The sequence below is a fragment of the Oryctolagus cuniculus genome, chromosome 7 (genome assembly GCF_051225735.1).
Source record: "Oryctolagus cuniculus isolate XC-2025 breed Fujian yellow rabbit chromosome 7, ASM5122573v1, whole genome shotgun sequence".
NCBI classification, from domain to species: domain Eukaryota; kingdom Metazoa; phylum Chordata; class Mammalia; order Lagomorpha; family Leporidae; genus Oryctolagus; species Oryctolagus cuniculus.
In genome coordinates, this window is record NC_142873.1 from 133,682,114 (window position 1) to 133,696,231 (window position 14,118).

The following is a 14,118-nucleotide window of genomic DNA, read 5'->3' on the forward strand; positions in this document are numbered from 1 at the left end:
CGTGGGGATGGGTGGCAGACGCCCTCCATCTGCCCCTGCCTTCACTCTGCCCTTCTGAATCTTGCTTCCTGCCGCAGGAGACCGCCCTTTAAAGGGTAGCACCCACCAGCTCGCTTGCCCAGCGGCTTCCGGCTGGGTTCAGCAGAAGGGAGGTACCAATCCTGCGTCTTGGCTGCATCTTGGCCCGTCAGGCCTCGAGGTGGCAGACGCTACCTCCAAGGCCCCATCGTTCCTTGCTGGGTCCCTTGGCTTTGCCCACATTTTTGGCAGGGGTCCCTTCATTAAGCTGGTCTCAGCTGGACTCCCATCTGAGTGTGCCATCTGTTTCCTGCCAGGCCCAGGGGAACACAGTAGTTACATTATTTCTGAATTTCATTTCAGAAGAGTAAAGGACCAAGTCACAAAAGATCCGTTACAAAAAGGGAGTCACTCCGGAATGTAGAGCGTTTTCTAGGACCATGGAGCTGGTTCTGGACTAAATCAGTGGTATGAAAACTGAAGTGGGGAGGAGAATTGCTGCAGATTGAAAAGGTAGAAAGGGCACAACGAAATGTCATGGGGAGATTTCTCATGGATGCAAATTTGAACAAACCCCCTGTCATAAGGCCTATCTGACACATAAAGAAAAGTTCAGTCACACTAGGTAATAAAGAACACCAAATACCGATTTTATATTATGTTAAGTGTGATCATGGCATGGTCGATTAAAAAAAAAAGACAAAGCCCCATGTTGGGAGCAGGTGTTTCTCCTGGCCATTAACATACCTGTGTCCCACATCAGAGTTCCTATGCTTTATTCCCAACTCCAGCTCCTGACTCCAGTTTCCTGCTAATGCAGGCTCTGGGAGACAGGGGTAATGGCTCAAGTAGTTGGGTTCCTGTCACCCCCGTGGGAAATCTGGATTGAGTTTCCAACTCCCAGCTTTGATCCCAGCCCAGTGTGGGCTACTGCAGCATCTGGAGGATCAAGGATGAGAATCCTCTCCCTCTTCCTCTCTCTCTCTCCATCTCCGTCTCCCTTTAACTCTCTGTCTCTCAAATAAATAAAATCTAATACATAGCCTATGTCTTTAATAAATGTGCACTGAAATATTCAGGAGTAAAATGACATCATGCCTGGGATTTGCAAATTCTTCAGTTAAATAAAAAAGAGGCCGGCGTCGCAGCTCACTAGGCTAATCCTCCTCCTGCGGCGCCGGCACTCCAGGTTCTAGTCCCGGTTGGGGCGCCAGTTCTATCTCGGTTGCTCCTTTTCCAGTCCAGCTCTCTGCTGTGGCCTGGGAGTGCAGTGAAGGATGGCCCAAGTGCTTGGGTCCTGCACCCGCATGGGAGACCAGGAGGAAGCACCTGGCTCCTGGCTTTGGATCAGCACCGGCCACAGCAGCCATTGGAGGGTGAACCAACAGAAAAGGAAGACCTTTCTCTCTGTCTCTCTCTCTCTCTCTCTGTCTAACTCTGCCTGTCAAAAAAAAAAAAAAAAAAAAAGAGAGAGAGAACAAGCAAACTGGGGTGAGGAGAATCCCGTTAAATATGGAATACAGGTCACAGGTGCATGGGAATACCCTGTACTGCTCTCTCTACCTTTGCTTGTTTGTTTTAAATACTTTATGATAAAATGTTTATAAAATGAAACAAATTAAAAGGGGGTATTGAGTCCAACAGGGCTGGGTCTCATCAAGGAGGGCAGGGAGTGTGGACAAGAGAAGAGAGCTAAGACTGGGTCCTAGTTTGCGAGGATCAGGGAGAGAAGAGAGCGGTGTCCCCACGGGCCAAGGGAGGGTTTCAGGAATGACATGGTCATCTGGACGTAGATGAGGCAAGTTGGGGTGTGACTGGCTGGCAACTGACCACTGGTTTTAGCAACACGGAGGTCATTGGTAACCTTGACAAGTGCACTTCTGGTGTTGGGGAGCAGGGCCACAATCTCACTGACTTCAAGTCCAGACCTCCCGTTCTATACGCTCCGCTTCTCTTCTCCCTTTTATAGCACTCTGCGTGCTTACGGTACATGGATTGGAGATGGTTCAGAGGGAATGGGAATAGAGAAACTAAGAGGCTAGAGCCAACCTTTTGAGATGTTTCATTAGAGCAGACAAATGGGGTGCTAGCAAGAAATAGTGGGCTTCAAGGGAGGGAGGTGGTTTGGTTTTTAAGAGAGGACTTATCACCATATGCAAGTTGCAAATATGCATCAGCAAAGAGAGAAAAATGGTATATGAGACAGAAATTATAGGACAGGGGAGGGGAGGTGGCCTCTGGTGCACAGGTGGCGGCCATGGCCTTGGACAGGAGCAAGGTCAGTTCCCTCATGGTTAGCAGCCCGAAGGCGGAGTGTGTGGGCACAGAAGCTAGGGGGTAGGGAGACGTGGTGGTGAGAGGATGGTGGAGGTTCTCTTCTGACCGCTGTTTCCAGGAAGTCGGCAAGCTCGACAGGTGAGGATGAAGATGGGGAGGAGACTTGGGAGGTCTTTCCTACTGTAGGAGACCCAATAAGAAATAGTTGGCTAAGGACTGCGAGAGCCAATGGACCAGGAAAATGAGTGGTATTACTGGCCCATTTAAAGTGAAACCCAGCCGATGCCTGTAAAGGCTGCTTCCTGGAAGGCACTATCACGTGGAACCTCTTAGCCCCAGCAATCGGAGCTCCAAGAAGGGGTATCCTGAGTCAGATAAAATTACATATATAATATGTTTATATATTAATCTATTTTATATATTTACATTCTATATTAATATATTTGCTATATTAATACACACACATGGCATTTCTTTGACTCCTTTGGCCTTCAAGATCCCAGCATCACGACCTCAGTTTCAACACAGTGGCTTTAGTTCTCGTCTCACTGCTGTTCGTGCTGCCTGCTGTTGAAGCGGTAGAAGTTGGAGACACTGTCGCACTCTTGTTAGGAGGGAGCCGGGTATTTGGCCTATATTGCAGAGCCAGGATTCAATACTGATTTCTGCTCCTGACTCTAGCTAACTGCTAATAAAGACCTTGGGAGGCAGGGCTGATGGCTCAATCGATTGGGTTTCTGCCACCCACATGGGTGATCAGGCTGTTGTTGCAAACATTTGGGGAGTGAATGTGTGAATGGAAATGTTCTCGCTCTCTTTCTCTCTAACTTTTAATAATAGATAAATCTTTTTTTTTTTTAATGATTCCAATTAGGACACCTGTATCCCATATCTGGATCAGAAGTGGAGCAACCAAGACTTGAACTGGCACCCAGAGGGGATGCTGGTGTCACAGGCGGTGGCTTAACTCGTTAGGCCTAAATGCCAGCCCCCCTAAATCCCATATCTGAATACCTGAGTTCAAGTCCCAACTCTGCTAATGTAGACTCTGGGAGGCAGCAGGTGATGGCCCACGTGGGAGACTTGCAGGGTGTTCCTGGCTCCTGGCTGCAGCGCGGCCTGGCTCTGACCATTGTGGACATTTGTGGAATGAACCAGCAGATGGGAGGTTTCTATCTCTCTCCCTCTCTCTCTTTCAAGTAAGGAAATAAATGAATGCAATTTTTAAAATTTATTTGAATAAGAATGTTCAAATTATGGCTTTATTCATAAGAGCCAAAATTTGGGCAAAAGCTGAATATTCACTAACAGGAGAATAAAACCATTCGTGATATAGTCATACAGAGAAATATTTCCAGCAATAATAAAGATGAGTGAACAATGAATACGCAGAACAGCACCAATGAACCTCAAAAATTTCATGCTGGGAGAAAGAAGCCAGACATAAAAGAACACATTCTATATGGCCCCCTTCACAGGAAGTTCAAGAACAAGCAAAACCAGTCCATGGGAGTGGAAATCAGAAGAGTGGTTACCTCTAGCGGATTGAGTATTGACAAAACAGGACATAGGGCCCCTTCCGAAGGGATGGGACTGTTCTCTACCTTGAACTGCGAGGAGGCTCCATGGTGTATATATACTAAAAAACTGAGCCGTATGGTGAAATTTGTGTGCTTTCCTGAATGCTAACTATATCTCAATTAAAAAAAAAAATATTAGGGGCTGGTGCTGTGGCGTAGCTGCCCCACTTCCGATCCAGCTCTCTGCTATGGCCTGGGAAAGCATTACAAGATAGCTCAAGTCCTTGGGCCCCTGCACCTGTGTGGAAGACTCAGAAGAGGCTCCTGGTTCCTGGCTTCAGATTGGCACAGCTCCGACTGTTGCGGCCAATTGGGGAGTGAACCAGCAGATGGAAGACTCTCTCTCTCTCTCTCTCTCTCTCTCTCTGCCTCTTCTCTCTCTGTGTAACTCTGACTTTCAAATAAATAATCTTTAAAAAAAATTTTAGATGAGTTTCTTTTTTCATTAGAAACGCAAAACAAATGTGTGCTCTTTACATGAAAACAAGTATAACCAGAAGAATGACAAACCTGGGTCCAGTCTCTAGAAACATGATCTGTCTGCAAATCCCTGCAGGTCTTTGATGGGACAGAGGGAGGGGTGTTTGTGCAGACCCAAAGGGCAGATGTAGGATAAGTTGCGGGGTGGGGGCTCAAGGACCAAGGAAGTGGTCGCCGTCCACCACAAGGAAGACCGAGATCTTTCCACTCCTCTCTACACGTGAGATCGGCTGCCCAGAGCCCCAAGGCTGTCTGGCCCTGGCATGTGAGGCACAAGGCAGCCAGTGGGACAGAGGCAGAGAAGTTGGGCATCCAAGCATCAGGTGAGGATGGGACCAGGCTTCCCAGGCCTCTCCCCTATGCCAATGGGTCCCTTTAAGGAATAGTGGGGGGCCAACGCTGTGGCATAGTAGTTAAGCCTCCTCCTGTGGCACTGGCATCCCCCCCCCCACACACACATATGGGATCAAGTCCCAGCTGCTCCACTTGCAATCCAGCTCCCTGCTAATGCACCTGGGAAAGCAGTGGAGGATGGCTGAAGTGCTTGGACCCCTGCACCCATGTGGGAGACACAGAAGAAGCTCCCTGGCTCCTGGTTTTTGGTGAGCCCAGTTCTGGTCCCTGTGGCCATTTGGAGAGTGAATCAACATAGGAAAGATTCCAACTCCGCCTCTCAAATAAATAAATAAAATCTAAACAAACAAAAAAAGGACTAGCAGAGAGCAGAACAGCTCCTCTTCCGCACTGTGTTGCCCTCTGTGTTAACATCTGCCTGCGGGGGAGACAAGGCTGGGCCCCAGGGGGAATGAAGTGGGGAGGGGAGGACGGAGGTCACAGGCTCTTCTTAAGCTGATAACTGAGCTGGGGGTGAGCTCTGGCGTCTGTCCTGCTGGTGCCTCTGGCTGGCTATGTGACCTTGTACAACTCCCTTGCCCTTTCTGAACCTGGGGCTGAATTCCACTTGTTTCTGTGCCTTGCCCAGCACTGGCATCCTTTTGAGGCTACACGAGAATCACTAAAGGGCAGGGGTCCGGGAAGAGTGACTGTCTTGACTCCAGTGGCAGAGGGGAGTCAGAGGGGTTCCAGGACTCTTCCCCGCCCCTTTTTATGGACCTCCCTGCTTCTCTGTCACTAGGTTCTCTTCCGAGAGCCCCAGTTCCCCACCCAGGCCGCCTTGCTCACCTTGGGATGGGGACGGAGTCCACCCACCCCGGGCCAGTTGCAACACGACCTCTGCCAGACAGAAGGCCGCTCCTGCACGGTGAGCAAGGAGGGCTCACCCTGGGCTGGGCCTCGCCCCGGAAAGGGCCTTGGGCCACAGCAATCAGGGACTTCCTTGATTGCTCTGGGGATGGGAGCCTCACCCAGCTCTGCCCAGCTGCCCTGCAGGAGAAAGGAGGAGGATTTGGATCTAATCCAAACCACCATGTCCCAACCCAGTTTGCTTCTTCCTCTGCCATCGCTGCTGCTTTCTTCTACACTCCCGTCCTTGCCTCCCTTTTAAAAAAGAACTGTTTGGGGCCAGCACTGTGGCGTTAGCGGTAAAGCTGCCGCCTGCAGTGCCAGCACCCTATTTGGACGTCAGTTCGAGTCCTGGTTGCTCCATTTCTGATCCAGCTCTCTGCTATGGCCTGGGAAAGTAGTAGAAGATGGGCCCCTGCACCCACGTGGGAGACCTGGAGGAAACTCCTGGCTTCGGATCGGCGCATCTCAGGCCATCGTGCCATCTGGGGAGTGAACCAGCAGATGGAAGCCCTCTCTCTCTCTCTCTCTCTCTCTCTGCCTCTCTCTCTTTTTCTCTGCCTCTGCCTCTCTGTAACTCTCCCTTTCAAATAAATCTTAAAAAAAAAAAAAAAAAAAAAAAAAAAAAAAAAAGAGATGTTTATTTACTTGAAAGACAGAGAGAGAGGGATCTTCCATTTACAGGTTTACTCCCTAAATGGCCACAACCAGGTCAAAGCCAGGAGCCAAAAACTCTGTCCAGGTCTCACATGTGAGGGGCACCATCTTCCACTGCTTTCCCAGGTGCAACAGCAGGGAGCTGGATCAGAAGCAGAGAAGGGACTGGGGCCATAGCATGATGGGTAAAAGCCATCGCCAGAGACACCAGCACCCTATATGGGCACTGGTTTGAGTCCCAGCTGTTCCACTTCTGATCCAGCTCCCTGCCAGTGCACCTAGGAAAACAGCAGAGGATGGTCCAAATGCCTGGGCCCCTGCACCTATGTGGGAGACATGGAAGAGGCTCCTGGCTCCTGGCTTAGGTCTGGCCCAGCCTGGCCATTGCAGCCATCTGGAGAGTGAACTTCTCTCTCTTGTCTCTTCCTCTCTCTGTGTATCTCTGGCTTTCAAATAAATGAATAAATAAATCTTTACATAAAAAAGAAAGGCCAGCACTGCTATGTAGCAGATTAAACCACTGTCTACAGTGCCAGCATCCCATATGTGTGCTGGTTCGAGTCCTGGCTGCTCCATTTCCAATCCAACTCCCTGCTAATGCGCCTGGAAAAGCAGTGGAAGATAGCCCAAGTGCTTGGGCCCCCACACCTGTGTGGGAGACCTGGAAGAAGCTCCTGGCTCCTGGCTTTGGATCAGCCCAGCTCTAGCTGTTGTGACCATTTAGGGAATAAACCAGTGGATGGAAGATCTCTCTCTCTCTCTCTCTCTCTCCTCTTTCCTCTGTAACTCTGCCTTTCAAATAAATAAATAAATGTTTTTTTAAAGAACAAAAGACTGTTTAAAAAAAAAAAAAAGAAGAAGTGGAGCAGCCAGGACTAGAAGCAGTACTCTAACATGCCAGAGTCGTGAGCAGCAGCTTAACCGGCTGCAGCATAATGCCGCCCCACTGGGCTCCCTTTGCTCCCTCAACACATGTTATGACTCCATTATATACCAGGCACCGTGGTAGGCCCTAGAGGCACAAAGCCTTGTGATCCTAGGTGTGCTGTGCCCTGAGGAGCTCACAGTGCAGTGGGAGAGACCGAGGTGTGCAGGTGCTGTTGATTCTCATTCTTGGCAGTCCTTACGTTCTACAGAGTCATTGCCAACACTGAATTAGCAAATACGGGGCCACCTGTCCCAGGCAAATTCAAGATTCAGTTGTTTTGAGCCTCTGAGCACAACATTTCAGTCCACTGCTTGCTACACAGCCTCGTTTTCTGTGTGTTCCATTTAATGACACCTGATTTAATTGTGTATTATTGATTCACTAGCATTGCACGCACAGTCAAGAGTATTGCGGCTGGTGCTAACTGCAGCTTGTCTGACACACCTGCTCTCTCTTTAAGGCACAGCACAGCCTTCTTGTGCTTAGGAGCCCTAGCCAGCACCTCACACTGTGCTTGGAGGCCTTTAAACAGTGAATTCACTGGAGCCGGCGCTGTGGCGTAGCAGGTCAAGATGCCATCTGCAGTGCCGGCATCCCATATGGGCGCTTGTTTGTGCCCTGACTGCTCCACTTCCAGTCCAGCTCCCTGCTAATGCCCTGGGAAAAGCAGGGAAAGATGGATCAAGTGTTTGTACCCCCTGCCACCCCGAGGAAGCTCCTGGCTCCTACCTGGACCAGTCCTGGCCGTTGTGACCATTTTGGAAGTGAACCAATGGATGGAAAATCCCTCTCTCAATCTCTTCCTCCCTCTCTCTAACTCTAACTTTCAAAATAAATTAATAAATTTTTAAAAATAGTGAAAGTACCCAGAAAAAAAAACACAAAAGTCGTAACGCAAGGTAGATCATGCAAAGGGCACCTGTGAACAACAGATTTAAAAACGACAACAGGGAAAACATCACCTTGTTCGCTTTGCTTGGGATCCGCACGTGGTGTAGCTCGAACTTTTTGCTGCCTGTGCTCCTCTGTGAGTATTGATTTGGGGGTCATAACTCAATCCAGCCAAGAAAGGAATTTTCATGGATGTGAACTCCATGAATTCCAAGGACCCACGTGGGCTGCGTGGGGGAGACTGCAGGAGTCTCTGGGCCAGACTGCAACAGTCAGGTACAGTCCCCCAAGAGACGATATTTTGGCTGGTTCTTGACAGTAGAATTCCTAAGTGTTGATTTCTCCCTCTTAATTTACATGAAATTCATGCCAACAAGGGGCAAATGAATTATTCCATCCCCAGCGCTGCCTTCATAAAGATGCTACTCACTCTTTCCCAACAGAAATCCAGGTACTGGGGCAGGTGTTGGTGTGGTGGTTAAGATGCACTCGGGCCACCTGCATCCCATATAGGAGCGCTGGGTTCGTCTCAGTTCTGCTTCTGATCCAGCTTCCTGCTACTGTGCACCCTTGGAGGCAGCAGGTGATGTCCCAAGTATTTGGGTCCCTGTCACCTAGGTGGGAGACCTGGATTGAGTTCCATGTTCCTAGCTTTGGCTTGCACCAGTCCTGGCTGTTAGGCATTTGGGGAGTGAATTCACAGATCTGTCTCTGTCTCTCTGCCTTTCAAATAAATTAAACAAATAATGAATGTATTAAACTAAAAGGGGGGGGGGGGATCTAGGCATCATCTCCCCTTGCTTTTTTCTCTCAAGTGTATCCAGTGCCCCGAGCTGCCGAACCTGCCCTCTCCTTTGTCCTTTGTCTGCACTGCCACCCCTGCTACCACCCCAGTCCAGAACTTTGTTCTCGGACTCTTGCAGGCAAAGCCCCTTCCTTAGTCCCCCTGCTCTCACCCCCGTCGAGCCCTTCGGCACAGTGCAGCTGACGCAGTGTCTCCACACACGGGGCTCATCCCGGCTTCCCTCTGCTGTCCTCAGGACGAGGACCAGGACACAAGGCCAGGTGTGCACCACCTGCCTCTACCTGCAGCCCAGCCTCTTTGGCGCCTCCTCCCCTCTGTCCTTATGCCCCCTGGCCTGTTTTCTTTTTCCGGCCTCTCCCTGGCCACAGGGCTTTAGCACAGGCTGCTCCTTCTCCCTGAGAGAATACCTTGCTCCTGCCTCTCTTTCCTAACTCCTATTCTTTGTTTGAGCCTCAGGCCAGAGCTCTCAGCCTTTGCAGATCCCCTTAGGCACTCAGAGTTCCTGCCCTTCCCGGTGACATTCACGACAGCACTTCCAGTCAGTTCTCATCAGTTTTTCCAAGCAGGGGAAATGCCCATAAAGGCAGAGTGCTGTGCCTACTACACTTGGAACTCACTGTGTGTTACTAAGCCGACCTCCCTTCCCCTGGAATCCTAACGCAGACCTGGCTTCCGCACGAGCCTCATCTCTTTAGAAGGAAGCAGGCTTATTCGGCCACGCTTTGTAGACCGGAAGCTCTCAGACAGCAATGTGGTGTGTCTGCCACCCCTTCCAGAGCCACCAACAATCTCACCTATTTAAAAAAAACAAAACAAAAAAAAAAAAAAAACACGTAAATTTATGGGGCCAGTACTGTAGTGCAGGGGGGTTAAAGCCCTTGTCTGCAGTACCGGTTCAAGTTCCGGCTGCTCCACTTCCAATCCAGCTCTCTGCTGTAGCCTGGGAAAGCAGTAGAAGATGGCCCAGGTGCTTGGGCCCCCGCACCCACGTAGGAGACCCAGAGGAGGCGTCTGGATCCTGGCTTCAGATTGGTGCATCTCTGGCCGTTGTGGCCATCTGGGGAGTAAACCAGCAGATGGAAGATCTCTCTCTCTCTCTCTCTCTCTCTCTCTCTCTCTCTCTCTCTGCCTCTGCCTCTCTGTAACTCTGCCTTTCAAATAAATAATAAATCCTTAAAACATCTATTTATTTAAGAGGCAGGGAAAGAGAGAGAGCGAGCAAGCACTAGCTCCTGGCAGCACTCAGCAAAGGAGAAGCTGGGAGCCGTGACTCATTCCAGGTGTCCCTTGTCCTGGAGCCATCATCTGCTGCCTCCCAGGGTTCACATTAGCAGGAAGTCAGAGCCATGACCCTTACAGGGAATACAGGCCTCTGAGCTGCTAAGGCTAAACACTCACTTCTCATCTCACCCCTTTTAAGATTAATTTATTTGAGAGGCAGAGTTACAGAGAGAGGCAGCAAGAGAGGCCTTCCATCACCGTTTCACTCCCCAAATAGCTGTAATGGCCAGAGCTGGGCCAATTCGAAGCCAGGAGCCAGGAGCTTCTGGATCTCCCATGTGAGTGCAGAGGCCCAAGCACTTGGGCCATCTTCCGCTGCTTTCCCAGGCACATTAGCAAGGAGCTGGATTGGAAGTGGAGCAGCCGAGACTCGAGCCAGCGCCCATATGAGATACTGGTGCCACAGGTGGAGGCTTAGCCTACTATACCACAGCACCAGCTCCACAAGAGCCTCTGAATGTTCTAGCCCACTTGCACCCTCCTACTTGGTTCACAATGCAAATCTCGGCCCGCGCCGCAGCTCACTAGGCTAATTCTCCACCTAGCATGCTGGCACACCGGGTTCTAGTCCCGGTCGGGGTGCCAGATTCTGTCCCGGTTGCCCCTCTTCCAGGCCAGCTCTCTGCTGTGGCCAGGGAGTACAGTGGAGGATGGCCCAGGTGCTTGGGCCCTGCATCCCATGGGAGACCAGGATAAGTACCTGGCTCCTGCCATCGGATCAGCGCAGTGCGCCGGCCCTAGCGCGCCAGCTGCGGCGGCCATTGGAGGGTGAACCAATGGCAAAGGAAGACCTTTCTCTCTGTCTCTCTCTCTCACTGTCCACTCTGCCTGTCAAAAAAAAAATGCAAATCTCTTTTCTGCTTAAATGTCTTCAGTGGCCTTTTTTTTTTTTTTTTTTTGACAGGCAGAGTTAGTGTGAGAGAGAGAGAGACAGAGAGAAAGGGCTTCCTTCTGTTGGTTCACCCCCCAAATGGCCGCCACTGCCAGAGCTGCGCCAATCCGAAGCCAGGAGCGAGGTGCTTCTTCCTGGTCTCCCATGCGGGTGCAGGCACCCAGTCACCTGGGCCATCCTCCACTGCCCTCCTGGGCCACAGCAGAGAGCTGGACTGGAAGAGGAGCAACTGGGACTAGAACCCGGCACCCACATGGGATGCCGGCGCTGCAGGCGGAGGATTAACCAAGTGAGCCACGGCCCTTCAACGGCTTTTGATTGCTCTGAAAATAAAGATCAAATTCTCGCCTTGGGCTGCAAGGCTGGAGGATCTGGCTCCTTGCGTCCCGCCCCCCCAGCGCCAGCCCATTCACCACTCTCAGGCCACACTGGTCCCCTCTCTGCCCTCCGAACATTACAAACACTATGTTGTAAAGTTCTTTCCCACCTCGGGGGCTGCACAAGCTGTCTTCTCTCCCTGCAGCACTTCCTCCAACTTCTTCCAACACCTGGTTAATCCTCCCCCTTCGTGATTTAAGTCAGATGTCACTGTCTCAGGCCTCCGTGCCAGTTCCCTCTACCACATTGCCCTGCTTCTTTCTTTCATAGTGTGTTTGACACTCTGAAACTACCCGTTCATTTATCATCATTCCCCACTGAAAATCTCGGCTCTGTGTTCTTCATCACCCCATCCTCAGAGCCGAGCTGGTGCACGGCACACAGTGGACTCACTGGGAATATCTGTGCAGATCTGGAATTCTTTCTTTGGAATGTTGAGATGTTGCCCCTTCTTTCCAGAAGATGGCGCCAAAACCACACCTGGTCCCTAGCGGAGGTGTCGGAGTTGGGGGTGGGCATGACCACAGGTAGCTGGGGACTGAGCAGAAGAGATGGGTTTTGTGGTGGTCATGCTGGATCCAAGTGTGGAAGAAGGTCAGGATAGTGCTGCTCTGTCCAGAAGGGCCTGGATTATTAGCAAATAACCCACACTCTGGGGCCCCGCATTGCTGCTCCTAAATCAATCCCATGAACGCAGCAGGAGTCCTTGGACGAGAGCAGCAAACAGGGGAGAGGCAAGGGCTCTTCATAGAACATTTGGGGGAAACTGAGACCCAGAGAGAAGCATCCTAGCGGCCCGGTGAGAACTGGGCCCCTCCTAACAGAGCTTATAGTCACTCAGCCGCACCTGCCCCGCCCCGCCCCACTATGCCTGGCCTTGGACTCAGTGGGGAGACCCCCTATGAAGGGGGCATGCCTGCTCAGAGTGCCCCGAGGGGAGGAAGGGCAGGGGTAGCTCCAGAGAGACCTGCAGGAGCCCAGACACCTGGGATGAGGGGCCAGCAGGTGGCCTGCCTGGAGGGTAGGGGAAGCCAGCCGTAGTCTCAGGCTTCCGACTGAAGGCTGTGGAGACTTGCAGAAGGGCTTCTAAACAGCAGAGCCACTGGTTGTCATGGGTGCTTTGTCGAGGACTGTGGGGAGACCAGAGTGCTCGCGTGGAGGCCAGGCCGGAGGCTCGGTGTAACCCTTCCCCGGGGGAGCACGAAGGCTGAGAAGGGAAAAGAAGCAAAGCTGAGTAAGTCAGAACATTTTAAATGTTCTGTTTTAAAAGGCTGGTTTTTTTTTATTTACTTGGAAGTCAGAGTAACAGAGGGAAGAGGAGAGAGAGAGAGAGAGAGAGAGAGAGAGAGAGATCGATCTCCTGGTTCACTCCCCAAATGGCAGAAATAGCTGGGGCTGGGCCCAGCTGGAACCAGGAGCCCAGAACTCCATCTGGGTCTCCCATGTGGGTGGCAGAGGCCCAAGCCCTTGGGCCATCATCCTCTGCTTTCCCAGGTGCTTTAGCGGGGAGCGCTATCGGAAGTGGAGCAGCCGGGCTCAAACTAACACTCTGATCTGGGATGCCAGCATAGGAGCAGCAGCCCAGTCCCAATAACTTTTTTTTAAAGACAGAACTTGGTGGTTGTTGAATAAAATGGAGGGGAGGTACAAGTGGGCCTCCTGAAACGCGACCTCAGAGCCCCTGAGCCAGAGCAGACCCCAGACTCCTGCCTCGCCCCCGCAGCCTCTGACAGGCGGTGGCAGCTGCAAGCAGTGGAGCTTGGCTTGCTGGTGGCAAAGCTGTGGCTGACACAGCAGCCTGCAGCGATGGTGAGGATCAGGGCCGGCAGCCAGGCAGCCCGGGTTCCAGCACGGACTCCGCCACTGCCTGTCTGGGGACCTTGCACAAGCTGATTCTCCGTTCTTCAGTTCTCATCTCTAAGTGGTGGTCGTCATGGTGCCTTCCCCATAGGGGGGTTAGGAAGATGGATTGAGTTAACGTGCACGGAGCCTGTTACTAACGCTTTATGGAACAGGTGTAGGTGACGTGGCAGAGCCTTGGCAGGAAAAGCCACGCCCCCCACACACACCCCGCCCTGCCGAGTCTCAGGCCCCCTGCTCCCTGGGTCCCACCCACTGGTCTATCAGATAACGAGGTTGGCCAAGTCACTCCAGATCTGGCCACCTTTACTTTCCTGTGAACCCTGGGGCTCAGTCTATGTGTGTGAGACCCAGCAATGGGCTGGGGCAATCCTACCAGCCTGGTAGAGCTGCCTTGAGCAACGTAGTGCAGCCATTGGTGATCTGAACTCGACCATGGCGGAGCATTTATCCCATGGAAACCTGGCAGGTGCTGCAAGGTGGGCCTTGCCCACCCCACTCCATCACACCAGTGCTGTTGGTCCTTACACTGTGCTTGCTATGATGGGACCACCCCTCCGAAGGCAGCATCAACTGATTGGACAAAGAGTCACAGGCCCCAGTCACAAAGTCGGCTCCAGCCTAGGCAGCCCCGCCTGCTCGGGCACACACAGGGTGGGCAGCATAGCATGCATGCATGGGCAGAGCCCCTGTCTGTCTGCCAGGCTCTCGATGCTGGAGCCTAGCAGATCTGGGAATGGAATTCCTGTTAGGCCACACTGTGGCACAGTGGGTTAAGCCACAGTGGGTTAAGCAGCTCTCTGCTAATGCGCCTGGAAAAGCAGCAGAG